The sequence below is a fragment of the Terrapene carolina genome, unplaced genomic scaffold (genome assembly GCF_002925995.2).
Source record: "Terrapene carolina triunguis isolate 2854851 unplaced genomic scaffold, T_m_triunguis-2.0 Scaffold21, whole genome shotgun sequence".
Lineage (NCBI taxonomy): Eukaryota > Metazoa > Chordata > Testudines > Emydidae > Terrapene > Terrapene triunguis.
The window spans coordinates 5,403,476-5,417,859 of NW_020664372.1; the positions used below are offsets into that span (position 1 = coordinate 5,403,476).

The 14,384-nt window shown below is 40.2% G+C and overlaps 1 protein-coding gene across 1 annotated transcript in view; it reads right to left on the minus strand.

Annotated features, from left to right (window-relative positions):
- MYCBP2 (MYC binding protein 2) overlaps positions 1–14,384 on the minus strand; it is a 407,094-nt gene that overhangs the window by 103,751 nt on the left and 288,959 nt on the right. The window lies entirely within an intron of this gene.

Here is a 14,384-nt window from a genome sequence, read left to right on the forward strand (position 1 = left end):
GCAGAGGTACACACATCTCAACTACTGCTGCACTTGAAATGAACAGGCACTTCAGTGGAATATAAATTGTTTAAATTTGGGCCACTAAATATATAGTTCTTTTCATATGTGCAGTTTGACAAAAAATTATTTTCACCATCATTTTCATGAAGTATGTTGTGTTTAGTACTGTCATTTATCAGCACAGAGAATCCAAACATGCGATTGAATATCTTGCAAATATAACAGGTAAAAGTTACCAGTGATTAATCTGGGCATGTGTAACGGAGACGTATATGCTATCTGGTTTCCAATTCAAATGTGCTCCTTTCTCTGAACTCAATTTCAGGAATATATTGTAAACACTGAATAAAGGTAAAATTATTATTACTAAGGCCAAGTGGAGCAGTAACCCCATGTTTCTTGTATGCACATAATAAAATACTAGTGTGTATTTATTATTACATTTTTACTGTGACAATCAGAGTAGCATTGCAGACTTATTTTGCTTAGAACCAAGCAAGGATGAAGGACAAATCCAGGCCTGATCTGATGTTATACCTCTGAGGTATGACGATTCCATATGTTTAGAGTTCCTAGAAAACCCTCCAACCTTCACTGTAAATGAGGAATACTGGCATGGAGCTTCCACTGGCTGTAATTTAATAATATTTCCAGTATACATGAAGATAATGGGAAGGAACACTAATACACACTTTATATCACAAAGAAACAAATATGTAGCAGTAGCAATGACCGATGTACTTTAAAAACAAGACGTGTGACCTGCATACAAAGACCATTTGCAAGTGTGGTTAATTTCTTTATTAAAATCACAATTTTTGCACTGTTCAGTTTTCAGCTCTATTTGGTGTTGATTCCTGTGTTTTGTGCCCAGAATGTTATAACACCCCTCATAAAATGTTATAATAGCTTTCCCAAGAAAACTACGGCAACTGACCCATTACACAGTATAAAGTTGTTCTGCAAAGAAGGGAATTTTCAATTCAAGTTGTGGCATTTTCTAAAGTAAATTGTTTCAAGGGGAAAAAGAGCCTAATGTTCTACAACTAGAAGCTAAGCATTTTTGTCAATTAAAGTTTCTATATATCTACAGAGCAGCAAAGCAGTTCAGTGTTGTTGCAGGAAAAAAACAGTGAAAATTTACATTTTTAAGTAGCTAAACCAATATGCGTAATTATTTGAAAATAATTTCCATTAAAAAGATTCTATGGAAACTGCTGCCTAAAAAGCAACAATAGCCTTCCAAATATTTTACAAAAGCATCTGAGAGATATTTAAAACACTTAGTCATGTATAATGCAACTGGATATTTTTCTACGAATTATGACACTTTTGAAATAGATTAGTAAAGAAGTTAGTGTAGTGTTCATCAGCATGGGTATTTTTAGTAAAAGTCATGGACCGGTCACGGGCAGTAAACAAAAATTCAGGACCTGTGATCGGTCCATGAATTTTACTATATACCTTAACTAAAACTTGGGCTGGGGGTGCTCTGGGGAGGGCGGTCTGGGGTGCTGCAGGTGCTGGGCGGGGCGGCCCGGGACCCCCTCTGGGTGTGGGTGTGGGGGTGTGTGTGTGTGTGCGCGCGCCAGGCAGTGGCGCGTGGCCCAGGACCCCACTGATACTGGCGGGAGGTGGGGGTGGGGAGGGTTGGTGGAACAGGCTCTGGGCAGCCCCTGAGCCAGCCGCACTGGCCGCTGCAGAAGTCACGGAGGTCACAGAATCGGTCTCTTCCGTGACCTCTGTGACAGACACGCAGCCTTATTCATCAGCTGTGTTTATTAATATTTTTGAGCTGGCCCAGTTCATGGGGGGGCCTATTATGTTCAATTTACTGATTTTTGCAATGGACTGGGGGTGTATAGCACTGAAAACAGGGAAAGAAAAGTTTAGCAGTATACCTTGTCTATAAATATAAGCGATTGGAAGGTTCTCTTTTTAATGTTAAATGGCCAACAATGCTTGTGAATACAGTATTGTAATTAGGATGTACTATATTTAAAAGAAAATGGTTATTTTTGTGTTGCTGGAGGTTCACAGTAACCATCATTAGCATTTTGAACTAATAATTTTTCAATCTAGAGAACAGTGAGATTAAAGGAGTAGATACGCAATTCTACAGTATGGTATTTACATATCTAGCATTTCCTGCAAAAATACAGCAGACTTTAAAAGGTTATTTAATATAAATGTATTTATTAATGTAAAACATCAGGATATAATGTGACTGTTCTTGACAGTTAACTCACCTGGGGGGGAAAAGCTTTAGAAGTCCTTGAAAAAAAGTCCAAATCCCTGACTCCTTGGCTAGCATTAAAGACATTCTGAGCAACAAAGTTTAAAAAAAGACAAATATCAACAAGGAAATGGGAACAAGAGAACATTGGAAGAAGATGCTAGAGACATTGTAATTCAAATTGTCTGCATTCTAACATCAATATTAAAATAAATTGACTTTTTAAAATGAAGTCACTTGAGTCTATTGCTCACCATTGCAAATAATCTGTTAAACAAAAACAGATTCGTATGTCAAAAGCTCTAAACGGATGTAGTGTGTCATGCCATTTACTGAAATAAGAGCCAGACATCTGTTAAAGCTTGAGACTTGTGCAAGACAAACCCCACACTCCTGTCACAGTGAAACAATATATGTTCCAGTGCAAGCCAGATGTGTTTTATGACAAGAGAGTCTGCTGCTTTCTAAAGATTATTTGAGTGAATTAATGTGACATGGTTGAATGTGGACTTTCAGCCACCGTCTTCAAAAAAGTTGGAAAACAAATTATTGCCATACAGTACAACCTCACTAGTATGCACACCTAAAATTTGCATACAAAAATAGTATCCTCTCCCCGTTATACCAGAAGAAAAACTAAAATACAATGCGATAGGAGGGATTATCACTAAGAATTTATTAGTAGTACAAAATATACATTTACTAGTACATTATAAAATACAATAAAATAAATGCATTCTAAAATAAATGAATGAGTTTTAGCAAGCTGCAATTGCTGTCCCATTCAGTAGGTATTAGTGAGGTTCTACTGTACATTTTAAATAACTTTCACAATGCAGCTAGGAAAATATTCATTAATCTTCGGGGGGGGAAATAAAACAACCTATTCTCACATTAAAATACAAACTTTATTTCTTTCCACTTCAAAGAAACTCTCCCTGCTCCTGTCATATGCAAGCAAAATTTCATCTCTATTTAATGCAGAGTGTTAATTAACTATCATCAAAATGAATCTATTCCGCTGCATCTCTTTGGAATAGCAACACTTATCTAGACTAACAAAACATGCTTATTATTAAAATCATGTTTCCTAGGCCTGTTTTGACAAGGAAATTTAATGAAATCCTTGAACAGCAGTCATATTACAGTTTAACAGTGGTATATAGGAGAAGTAATGAACTGTCTTAGATAAAAAAAAAAAAAGTCATACAGAAAGCTTCTGACAAGTTTTTCCATACATTGCTTTTCCAAGGTTGTACATATGTTAAAAACAATGTAAGCAAAAAAAAAAACTAAAATAAACCATCTCAAACACAGATCAAGTTTTACTAACATGAAAAATTAAAAAACTAGAACAGAACAATACTAATTCTGACACCTTTTTAGAATACATTATATTCATGTAGTGCTGGAACAGGCACATTTATACACAAACAAGGTGGCTGACGTCCTTCCTGTTAAGGTAGAAAGATGAAATATAGACCCAGACTTTTGGCATAAATCTAAGAGAACTATTAAAGCCTGTATTTGTCTGATCAGTTTATTTTTTAATTCAATTTATATTAACAGATTGAATGTCTAATTTTGCCATTTATTCTCAATGTCTATTCTTAACAGAGAAATGCAGACTTTCCGTACATAAAACAACATCAAAAATGATTTTTCTGGTGCTCTCTTTCGAAGTTGCGTATTATTATTTTTGTGTTATAAAGCTGTATGTGAATGCAATGAACACGAAATTATCAGCAGGAAAAAAAGCAATATAATGGCTGTGCAACAATGAATATACTAAATTTATGGCTTATAATATGCTGAATGCCAGTTTAAAGGAATGTACATGCATGTATATGTTGGTTTAAAAACGCCAATAAAATTCTGCCAGATTGAAAACAATGTTTCCATTTTGAAGAAAAAAAATTAGATTGACAGATCAGCAAATGTGTCACATTTTAGCCCTTCGGCTGCCATTTGTAGACTCTCAATTCCTATTTTTTCCTTTGCAAACCAGTTTTGAACAAAAAATCTCATTCTTTACACACAATTTTTTCATTAAGATTTGAAAATATTTTAAATGCAAATTACTTAAACAACAACATTTTAGCAGAGAATTTGGGGAGAGTTTAACAATTTTAATTAATTTGAATTTTCTGAAGTACAGTGTTGCAATCATTTTTCTATCTTAGAGTGTGCTTTTACTGTGAAAACAACTCTAAAATGACATACTGGGAATCAATTTTTATTGTGCTTCAATGATTTCATATAAAATTCCCTCAGATTACAAGATACTTCCCCCCCCCACTAAACTCTGCCAATTAAACCTGTGATCTGGAAGTTATACCGGATTCTTTTCTTCTTATGCCCTGCCACTACAGTAAAGGTTCAGGAAGCCAAATTCTTCCTGCAGGGACACCTATACGAACCTGTTGGCTTACAACGGGCACAAGTGTAACAGAGCAATGTCTGGCTTGCAGAAGACGGTTTTTCTCGTTAACAAATGAAATTTGAAATTAAGTAATTGAGAGATACACAAACACAGTATCACTCTTTAGAGCAGAACCACACTTGAAAATTATATTAATCTAGTTTCTCACAAGAGAAACCTAAATTTCTCCCCATTACATATTGTTCAATGGTTCATATATCTTTTTATTAGTAATACATATAGCATCTTCTATAAGAGGGCCTCCAAATCCTTTCTGTACATAATAAACTAAACTTCACAACATCCATACGAATGAGGTATTATAACCATTTTACAATGAGAAAACCAACGTACAGGAAGATTAAGTAATTTGTCCAAGACCACAATCCACTTGGGCCAGAGCCAGGAATAGAGTGGCCTCATGAATTCCAGTTTCTCTGCTTTAACTACTTCTGCCCCTAAACTGAATCTTTTAATTGAAATGTGCAACATATAGTGTCACCAATTACAATACTGTTCTTCAACCAAATGTGTTGCTGTTTCTAGTCCAAACCCCATTTTCTATGTTTTGAAGATGTATGAAAATTCTCTCCAAACTGAAATTTGGCATAAATAAATCTTAGCCCAGAATGACTTCTCTCCCAATCGTCAAAACATGTTAATTACATTTTTTAAACATAATACCTGTACAGATTTTAAAAACTTTACAGATTTTTCCTCTCTCTATAATTTTAAAATGACATTTTAAAAAATGAAATTTCACAAGTCAATATCCCACAGCATGCAGTAGTTCGATATTATTGTATGGCATGAGTAGCCCTGAGCAAGAAATGCTAAAATCAGTCAAATCATGGGAGTTAAAGTCTAATCCAAGTCTTCTATTTGCTTAACAGAGTCAAACCCTAGGGTGGGGATGAATTTTCACTCTAAGTAGTGAATGAGGACTTTGTCTTAGAGCACACAGGAAAGCAATCTTTTCACATATACAGTTACATCATCTATAAATTCAATTAAAAAATATCCAGTATTAGGGTAAAGAATTTAAAAATAAAAGAAAGAATTTCAGAAGTAAAGGTTCACCCAGCATCAACTTGGCTATACTGCACTTACAACATGCAGTACAGAATTAACTCTCCACTAAATAAGTAGTATGTAACAATTCATTCTTAAATTTAGTCATGTTCACAAAGAAGCTGAAAATTGTATATCATGGGCCAACCAAGCAGGAAAAGGCTAAGAGAAAATTATTCCAGTGCTCTGCAAACTCCTTTGCTCTGCATTCAGTAGTACATAAGAATGTACATAGTGATCTAGAATTTGGTCTTCTGATACTATAAAGTTTAAATGTGTCTCCAAAACTGCGAGCCTTTCCAAAGTCTGCCATGACTGCTATGATAATCCAGTTCACTCTCATTTAACAAAAAACACACACAAACTCAAAGGAATGGGAGGATAGAACCTTCTTAAAATAGTCCCTTGTCTCTGGAACAATCCCCTAAAGGAAATCAAGAAGAGTACTACACTATCAAGTGATGATGCATGATTCAACTTTTCACCAAAACACTCTCCAAATAACCAACTAGAGGAAAATATTAGCTTCATGTTTAAAATTATTTAAAAAATTAAAAATCAGTAATTCCCTTATCACCAGAGCTCAAATGGCATCAAAATGAGTCCACAGTCCTCTATCACAGAAAGTTTACCAAATATATTTCATCTCAACTTTCAATTGCATGAATGTTTCTATTTGCCATAAATTTTATGAGTAAGTAACCTTAAACATAATTTGATGGCCCTTAATTTTTCATGTCCCATTGTTTTTGACATGTTCATTCAACTCTGAATATTTTAGTGTGATAGCAGTGACATTAATCCTCTTTGGTGAATCACTTCTTTTGAGAGTGAACACAGTGTACATTCTACCAAGGAAGGAAAGCAACTTTGCTGTAATAGAAAACGGTCTTGAACTATCTGACAAATACTGACAAGCCGGAACTTGCTGATATAAATGCCTACTTTTCCAGTGATGCAAAATAACTTATAAACTGAAGACTGTTTTACAGAGAAATTATAAACACTATTAATTAATAATAAATAAGACTCTATTTGAATCACGTGATGATTGTCCAAAATTTGTGGTTGTGGACAAGCCATGGAAAGTCACAGAAAAGTAATAATGTACCTTATTATTTGCGGTAATAAGGTCCATTATTACTTTTCCGTGATTTTCTGCTGTGGGCCGCCAGGGGCTGAGAGTGGAAGCTCCTGCTGTTGGCAGCCCATTGTCAGCCACCTGGGGGCTGAGAGGAGGGCTCCCGCTGTTTGCCGCCTGGGGCTGACAGCAGCTGCCCGAGGCTGACATTCGGGGCTCCCACTGTTGGGGCAGCCAGGGCTCCGTCAGCACTGGGCACAGCGGGGTTCCCGCTGTCGAAATTGCAGTGGAAGCCTAATATTGCAGGGTCTGCAATTTCTGCAATATTGTGAATTAAGTAGAGCCTCAATAATAAATTATAAATAATATCATCAACTCCCTCACTCTGGGTGATTAACACGAAATCCTGTGGAGATAGTTGTATTTCATAGTATTAAGTACAGAACTAATTGAGTAGAAATACAGAACCACTTTTTAAGGTTAAAAGTAATGTGGGTTAGGTTTTGAATAAGTCTTAAAATGATCGTTTCCACATATTTTACTTCTATGGATTCTGAATCAATGTAATTCACTATGCCTGTTACCATAGTGTCAGGCAGTGGACTGTTGGGAGAGAACAAGTTACTTACCTGCACAGTAACTTGCGTTTTGAGATGTTTTGTCCCTATGGGTATGCAGCTGTAGGATGTGTGCGTGCCTGTGTGCTCTCAGCTGGAAATTTAAATTAGCAGCATCTATGGGTCCCCACCTGTTACTATTCAACCCTGTGCTCTAGAGCAAGGGTGTACAGAGAGGAGTGGACCCACTACTGCTCCAGTTTCTTAACTATAGAGCCTAGAATACTCTGCAGCAGAGGAAAAGGAATGATGGAGATGGAACACCCAACATCTCGAAAAACTCAAGTTACTGTGCAGGTAAGTAATCTCTCATCCTTCTTCAAGTATATGTACCTATGGGTTGCTCCACTGTAGGAGACTCCCAAGCAATAACGCAAATGGAGTTGGGTGTTGAGGAGGCAGATCCAACATGGTTCGGACAATAGCATCACCAAAAGTTGCTTCTGTCTTTGATGCAGGTCGGATAGCATAAAGTTTGGAGAATGTGTGAACTGAGGACCAGGTTGCGGCCCTGTAAATTTCCAGTATGGGATCGTCCTTAAGAATGACTATAGATGTGGACTGAGCTCTGGTAGAGTGGGCTGTCACTCTAGGAGAGGGGACCATATCCCAGTAGCTTCATAGTAGGCCAGGTTGCAACCCGAAAACCACGCTGTGTGGAAACTGACTGTCCCTTCATTCTTTCAGCAAAGGATACAAATAGTCTGGGCAAAGCCCTAAAGGTTCTTTGCCTGTCCAGATCAAAGGCAAGTGATTTTGTAATATCTAAGTGTGGACACTAGCCTGTTCTCTTGAGACACTGGACTTAGGGTAAAATAACAGCAAATGGCTATCCTGATTGATAGAAAAATCTGATGAGAACTTCAGCAGAAACTGAGGATGGTGGCACAGCAGAAGATAGTATATGGTGGCTTGGCCACCAACTCCCCGAGTTCTCCTATCCTTCTGACTGAGGTGATAGCTACCAGGAATGAAGTCTTCAGAGAGAGATGAAGGAATAAACAGGTACTAATAGGCTTGACTAGGGGGTTTCTTAACACGTTGAGGATTAGACTGAGGTCCCATGGAGGTATGGGGTTCCAGACACAAGAAAATAAATTAGATAAGTCCTTAATACATCTTGCTGTGGTAGGGTGGGCAAAGCCAAAAGGCCCTCAATAGGGAAATGGAAGGCATACAGCTACCAGGTATACCTTACCAAAGCTCACTGACAGTCTGTGCGTTTTTAATTTCAGCAGGTAATCAAGGATCTTCAAGAAACTTCAGAAACAGATAAATCATGGCAGGAGCACCAGAAAAGGAAGCGTTTCCACTTCTACGATAAATTTTATAAGTGGGAGTCATCCGACTGCTCAAAAGTACAGCCTGGATTTCTGCCAAGCAGCCTAACTCTAAACGAGAAAACTATCAAGGAGCCAGGCCTTAAGGCTCAGTGACATGAGGCTGGGATGGCTCAGGGTGTCGGAGTTCTGTGTCAGGACATCTGATCTCACAGGGAGGCGTCGAGGCATCGTCACAGACAAATGAAGTAGATCCGAATACCACACGTGTCTTGGCCATGAAGGTGCTATTAACATGGCCCTTGCCTGCTCCTGCCTCAATTTGATTAAGGTCCTGACAATTAGTGGGTATTGGATGGTAAGTGTAGAGAAGGAGGAGGAGCCAGGGAAGTAGGAGAAGGTCCCCTAAAGAACTGCAGCTGCCTACCCCAATGGTGCAGAAGATTTGGTATTTCACATTTGTTGGATTTGCAAAGAGATCCACTCTAAGGTGGCCCCATGTTTGGCAGATGCTGTGAAAAAACAATTTGTTGAGCTCCCTCAAGTGGTTCTGATGGAAGTTCCTGCTCAAGGAATCTGTCACAGTGTTTTGGAGGTCTGGTAGGTTAACTGGAGATCTCTATGTGGTGGGCAATCTACGATTTCCATAGTTCTAGTGACAATGCATAAGGACCGGGATCTGTTGTATTAATTTAGATGGAATATATGGGCTAAAGATGTTAATATAACCCAGTCACACTGTCCAACATTAAACAGTGTTAAATAAGGTTCGGGGTTTGTTATACAGAGACCTCAGCCTTAACACCATGGCAAATGAATAATTAAACATCCTGTTAACCTTTTATTAAAGATAAAGAAGGAAAAACAGTTACCACATTTGAAATGTACAGTATAAAATAAGATTTCATTTTAACATCCCTTGTTCCCTTTCCCTTTAGTGGAGAGAATTCTTAGAAGGAAAACCCCCTTATCTGACAGTCTCTTAGACAGAATTAAAGATGGTAATAAATATCCTTTTGGGGAACAGAGAACAAATTAGCTGAGATGAGCTGGAGCTGTTGTTGTTAAGGTTAAATTCTCTTTTATCCCAGATGGTGTTGGGAATTCAGCTGGAGGTAGCAGAGGTGGTGATGATATTTGGTTACCTCTCTCTGGCCTGATCAGACATCTCTCAAAATTAGAATGACGAAGGCTGGAGTCCCAGGAGACGGTGGGGGTGGCAGACATGATGGTGAAGCTTGCTTGCTTCAGGAGTCTCTGCCTGTATTTCCTATTTCCTTCCTGAACTCTCTTTAAGGACCCCAAAAGGGACTGTTGAGTGGAATTCATCCCATCATTATTTTGTCAAACAATTGGGCTAATATAAGAACCTAAGAATGGCCATATTGCGTCAGACCAATGGTCCCTCCTGCCCAGTTTCCTGTCTTCCAACAGTAACCAATGCCAGATACTTGAAAGGGAATGAACAGAACAGATAAATAGTCAAGTAAACCATCCCCTATCAACAACTGACAGTCAGAGACTTAGAGGAACCTGGAGCATGGGGTTGCATCCCTGACCATCTTGGCTAATAGCCATTGATGGATCCATCCTCCATGAACTTACTTAGTTCTTTTTGGAACTCAGTTATATTTTTGGCCTTCACAACATTCCCCAGCAATAAGTTCCACAGTTTGACTATGCATTGTGTGAAGAAATATTTCCTTACATTTGTGTTAAACCTGCAGCCTATAAATTTCATTGATGATCCCCGATTCTTATGTTACACGAAGGAGTAAACAACACGTCATTCACTTTCTCCATACCATTCATGATTTTATAAACTTCTGTCATCTCTTAGTCACCTTAGTCATCTCTTTTCCAAGCTGAACAGTCCCAGTCTTTTCAATTTCTCCTCAAATGGAAGTTGTTTCATTCCCCTACTCATTTTTGTGGCCCTTCTTTGTACCTTTTTCATTTCTAATGTATCTTTTTTCAGATGGGGCAACCAAAACTGCATGGAGTATTCAAGGTGTGGGTGTACCACGGATTTATATAGTGGCATTATGACATTTACTGTCTTATCTATCCCTTTCTTAGTGGTTCCTAACTTTCTATTAGCTTTTTTGACTGCTGCTGCACATTGAACGGATAGCTATCCTCCAAGTCATTTGGCACCGAAGCTGATTTAAATGATAAGTTACAGACTACAGTTAATAGTTATGCAATTTCACATTTGAGTTTCTTCAGAACTCTTGGGTGAATATCATCTCGACCTGGTGACTTATTACTGTTTAATTTATCAATTTGTTCCAAAACCTCTTCTAATGTCACCTCAATCTGGGACAGTTCCTCAGATTTGTCACCTAAAAAGAATGGCTCAGGTTTGGGAATCTCCCTCTCATCCTCAGTCGTGAAGACCGATGCAAAGAATTCATTTAGTTTCTCCACAATGGCCTTATCGTCCTTCAGTGCTCCTTTAGCATCTTGATCATCCAGTGACCCTACTGGTTGTTTAGCAGGCTTCCTGCTTCTGTTGTACTTAAAAACATTTTTTGCTATTACTTTTTGAGTCTTTGGCTAGCTGTTCTTCAAATTTTTGGCCTTCTTAATTATATTTTTACACTTCATTTTCCAGAGTTTATGCTCCTTTTATTTAATTTACCTCACTAGGATTTAACTTCCACTTTTTATATAGGCATCAAAGATATTTTGTGGACTGCCTTGTTACTTTTTGTCTTGCCTTTTTAATGTAGTTGTGTTTTCTAATGCCTTCTCCAAAAATTAGCCTCTTTCCCTTGTCTTCATTACTTGAGCCTAGATGCGTATTGGCTGGATTTTTGTCACCATCCCCAATAGGCCCTTTTTAAAGTTTAAAGCTCTCCTTGTCAGGTTAGCCAGACGATGTCCAAAGATGCTCTTCCTAGTATTTGATAGATGGAGCCCATCCCAGCACAGGAGCCCTCTTTCCGGGAACATGAGCTTGTTGTCGAAGAAGCCAAAGCCCTATCACCAACACCACCTGCGTAGTCATGCATTTACTTCCATGATTCGACAGTCCTACCCCAGGCCTTTTCCTTCAACAGGGAGGATGGACAAGAACACCACTTGCACCCCAAACTCTCTTATCCTTCTTCCCAGAGCCACAAAGCCTGCAGTGACCCACTCTAGGTCATTCTTGGTAGTATGGTTGCTGCCCACGTGAATAAGTAGGAAGGGGTAGCGGTCTGAGGGCTTGATTAGTCTCGGCAGACTCTGTGTCACATGTTCAGTGCAGACATGGTGGAGAACTTGTCCTGGGGTAGATCGGCGCTAGTAGTTAGAGAGTCTAGAGTATCTCCAATGAAATCTATTCGCTGAAGGTGTGGATTTTCCAAGGTTGGTGCATAGGCCCATGGACTGAAACAAGGCTAGGACCTTCTTGGCTGTCAACTGTTGTGGGGTGGCCCTTGAGGAGCCAATCGTTCAGACAGAGAAAGATTGCTATATCCCTCCGATGCAGGTGAGCCATGACAAACAAGAGGATCTTTGTAAAGACCCATGGTGCCACAGAAAGGTTGAACAGAAGGAACCAATACTGATAATGTTCTCTGCCTATGCCAAAGCACAGAAAGTATTTACGGGAGGGGTGCATAGCAACATGAAAATACGCGTCCTGAAGATCAAGAGCAACAAATGAATTGCTCTAATTTTGGGGTGGGATTACTGTAGTCAGAGTCACCATCCTGAAATGCTGTGAAAGAATGTAGGTGTTCAGGTTTCTGTGGTCCAAGATTGGCCTCCAGTCACTGTTTCTTTTGGGGACCTTCTTCTGACAAATGTTGGGAGAACCAGCTCTGTTGTATCCAGACACAGGAAGGAATGGACTCCTGCTTTAAGAGACCCTCTGAGAGGGGTCCCTGCAGAAGGAAGGGGAGGAGAGTTGCAGAAAGAATGGAGACCTCCCTATCTATGACTTCCTTTTGACAACCTAGACAAGTGTTACGAACACCCCCCTCCTGTGGATCTGCTGATCAAACCCACCATCCCACCCCATCTTCCTTCGGGCACCACTATCCACTTTATTTCTTGGGAACTTATCACAGACATGCGAATCCTAAAGATGGTGTCTACAAGACTAAAATCGACTGCATAGGAAAGTGGTGGCATGATATTAACACCTCATCTTGGGAGAAGGAGGACTTGTGTGATGGAAACGTCTCTTCCATTGGTAGCTGTTGTTCCTCCTATACTACTTCTTGTGTTAGGGAGACATGAAACCAGTGACTGCACTTGTGGTGCCAGTTGTGGTTATGGCACCGACAGGTATTGCAAAAATGGCCTCTTCCGGGCCCCATAAGGGGCTAAGAAATTCCAATAGCCTCATGGTGCTGCTAAGTAAGGGAAGGGACCACGGAGTATTCATGTTTTGAATGCCTGGGGCATCTTATGGGTTCTAATGAGTCCTCCTTGCAGTACACTTCAAGAGGCATAGGGTGGTAAGGTAGTGAGTTAAAGCTTTGCAACAAAATTTCTGAGTCCAAAGGCAAGACCCCTAGGTATTGGTGCTGGGGCCAGTAACGGGGGCCAAGAAGGTGATAGACAAACTGAAGGATGGATCGGTGCTGGAAGGTTGGCTCCTGCTGTCAGGTGTAAGGGGTTGATGACTGAGAGTGTAGCAGTACTGGAGGGAAGAGTCTCTTGGTGGCCCTTAAGGGAGGACTCTGGGTCCTTGGAGATTAACTGATTCTCATGAGGGTGTTAGAGGGCTATGGTAGTGGATAGTCAAAACTGGGAGTGGTACCGGACCCTAGGCAGGGACAGTAACCAAGCTGGCATCGAAGACGGCACCAAAGTGGCGATTAAAATCATATCTCTGTGCTCTGAATGCATTCAACCCAAAGAGGATAGTATTGGAGAGGGAGCAGAGGTTCAATAAGAGCTCCAAGAGAATGTCATATGAGTGCCTTAGGCTTTTTGAAGCCTTTCATTTTAGCACAGTCTCAATGCCTGGAAGATGCCACAAACAATACTGGGGATGGTACCTCATGATGCTTCTTACTGGCAGACTTACTGAGGTGGAACATCATCTTAGGTGGTATTGATGCCTTGGCATTGGGGTTTGTTGAAATCTTAATGGTATCTATTATTGGACATGACGTCTCCCTGCAGTCAATTCTAAGGGGTGACAAATTCCTTCTTCTGGACTTGCTTTCAGGGGAATGAGGCTCTCTTTTCTTATAGTGCTGTCTGAGGCAGCCTTGGTCACCTGTACAGCCTGAGAGGATGAGGCCAAAGTAGGGGGGAATTGGGACCCTGTGGTCAGGGCCGGCTCTAGGCACCAGCAAAGCAAGCAGTTGCTTGGGGCGGCAGATTTGCAAGGGGCGCAAGAATCCAGCATGGGAGCTAAGAACCAACAGGGGGCCCTGGGAGCTGTAGTTCCTTGGTTAGCTCCCTGCCTATAGAGCCAGCCCTGGAGCAGGGAAAGAACTACATTTCCCAGCATTCCCTTGGCCACTAGCAACAAGAAAGGGTGTGGGAAAGGAGTATGGAACTGAAATCTGCAGCTTGCTGTGAATGGTAGGAACAGACCCAGCTCTAGGTTTTTTGCCGCCCCCCCCCACGCCCCCTGCTGTCCCAGTTCTGGCCCCCACCTGCACTCCCCTGCTGCCCCAGCCCTGGGCTCGCCCCCGCCCATGCCCCCTGCCGCCCCAGC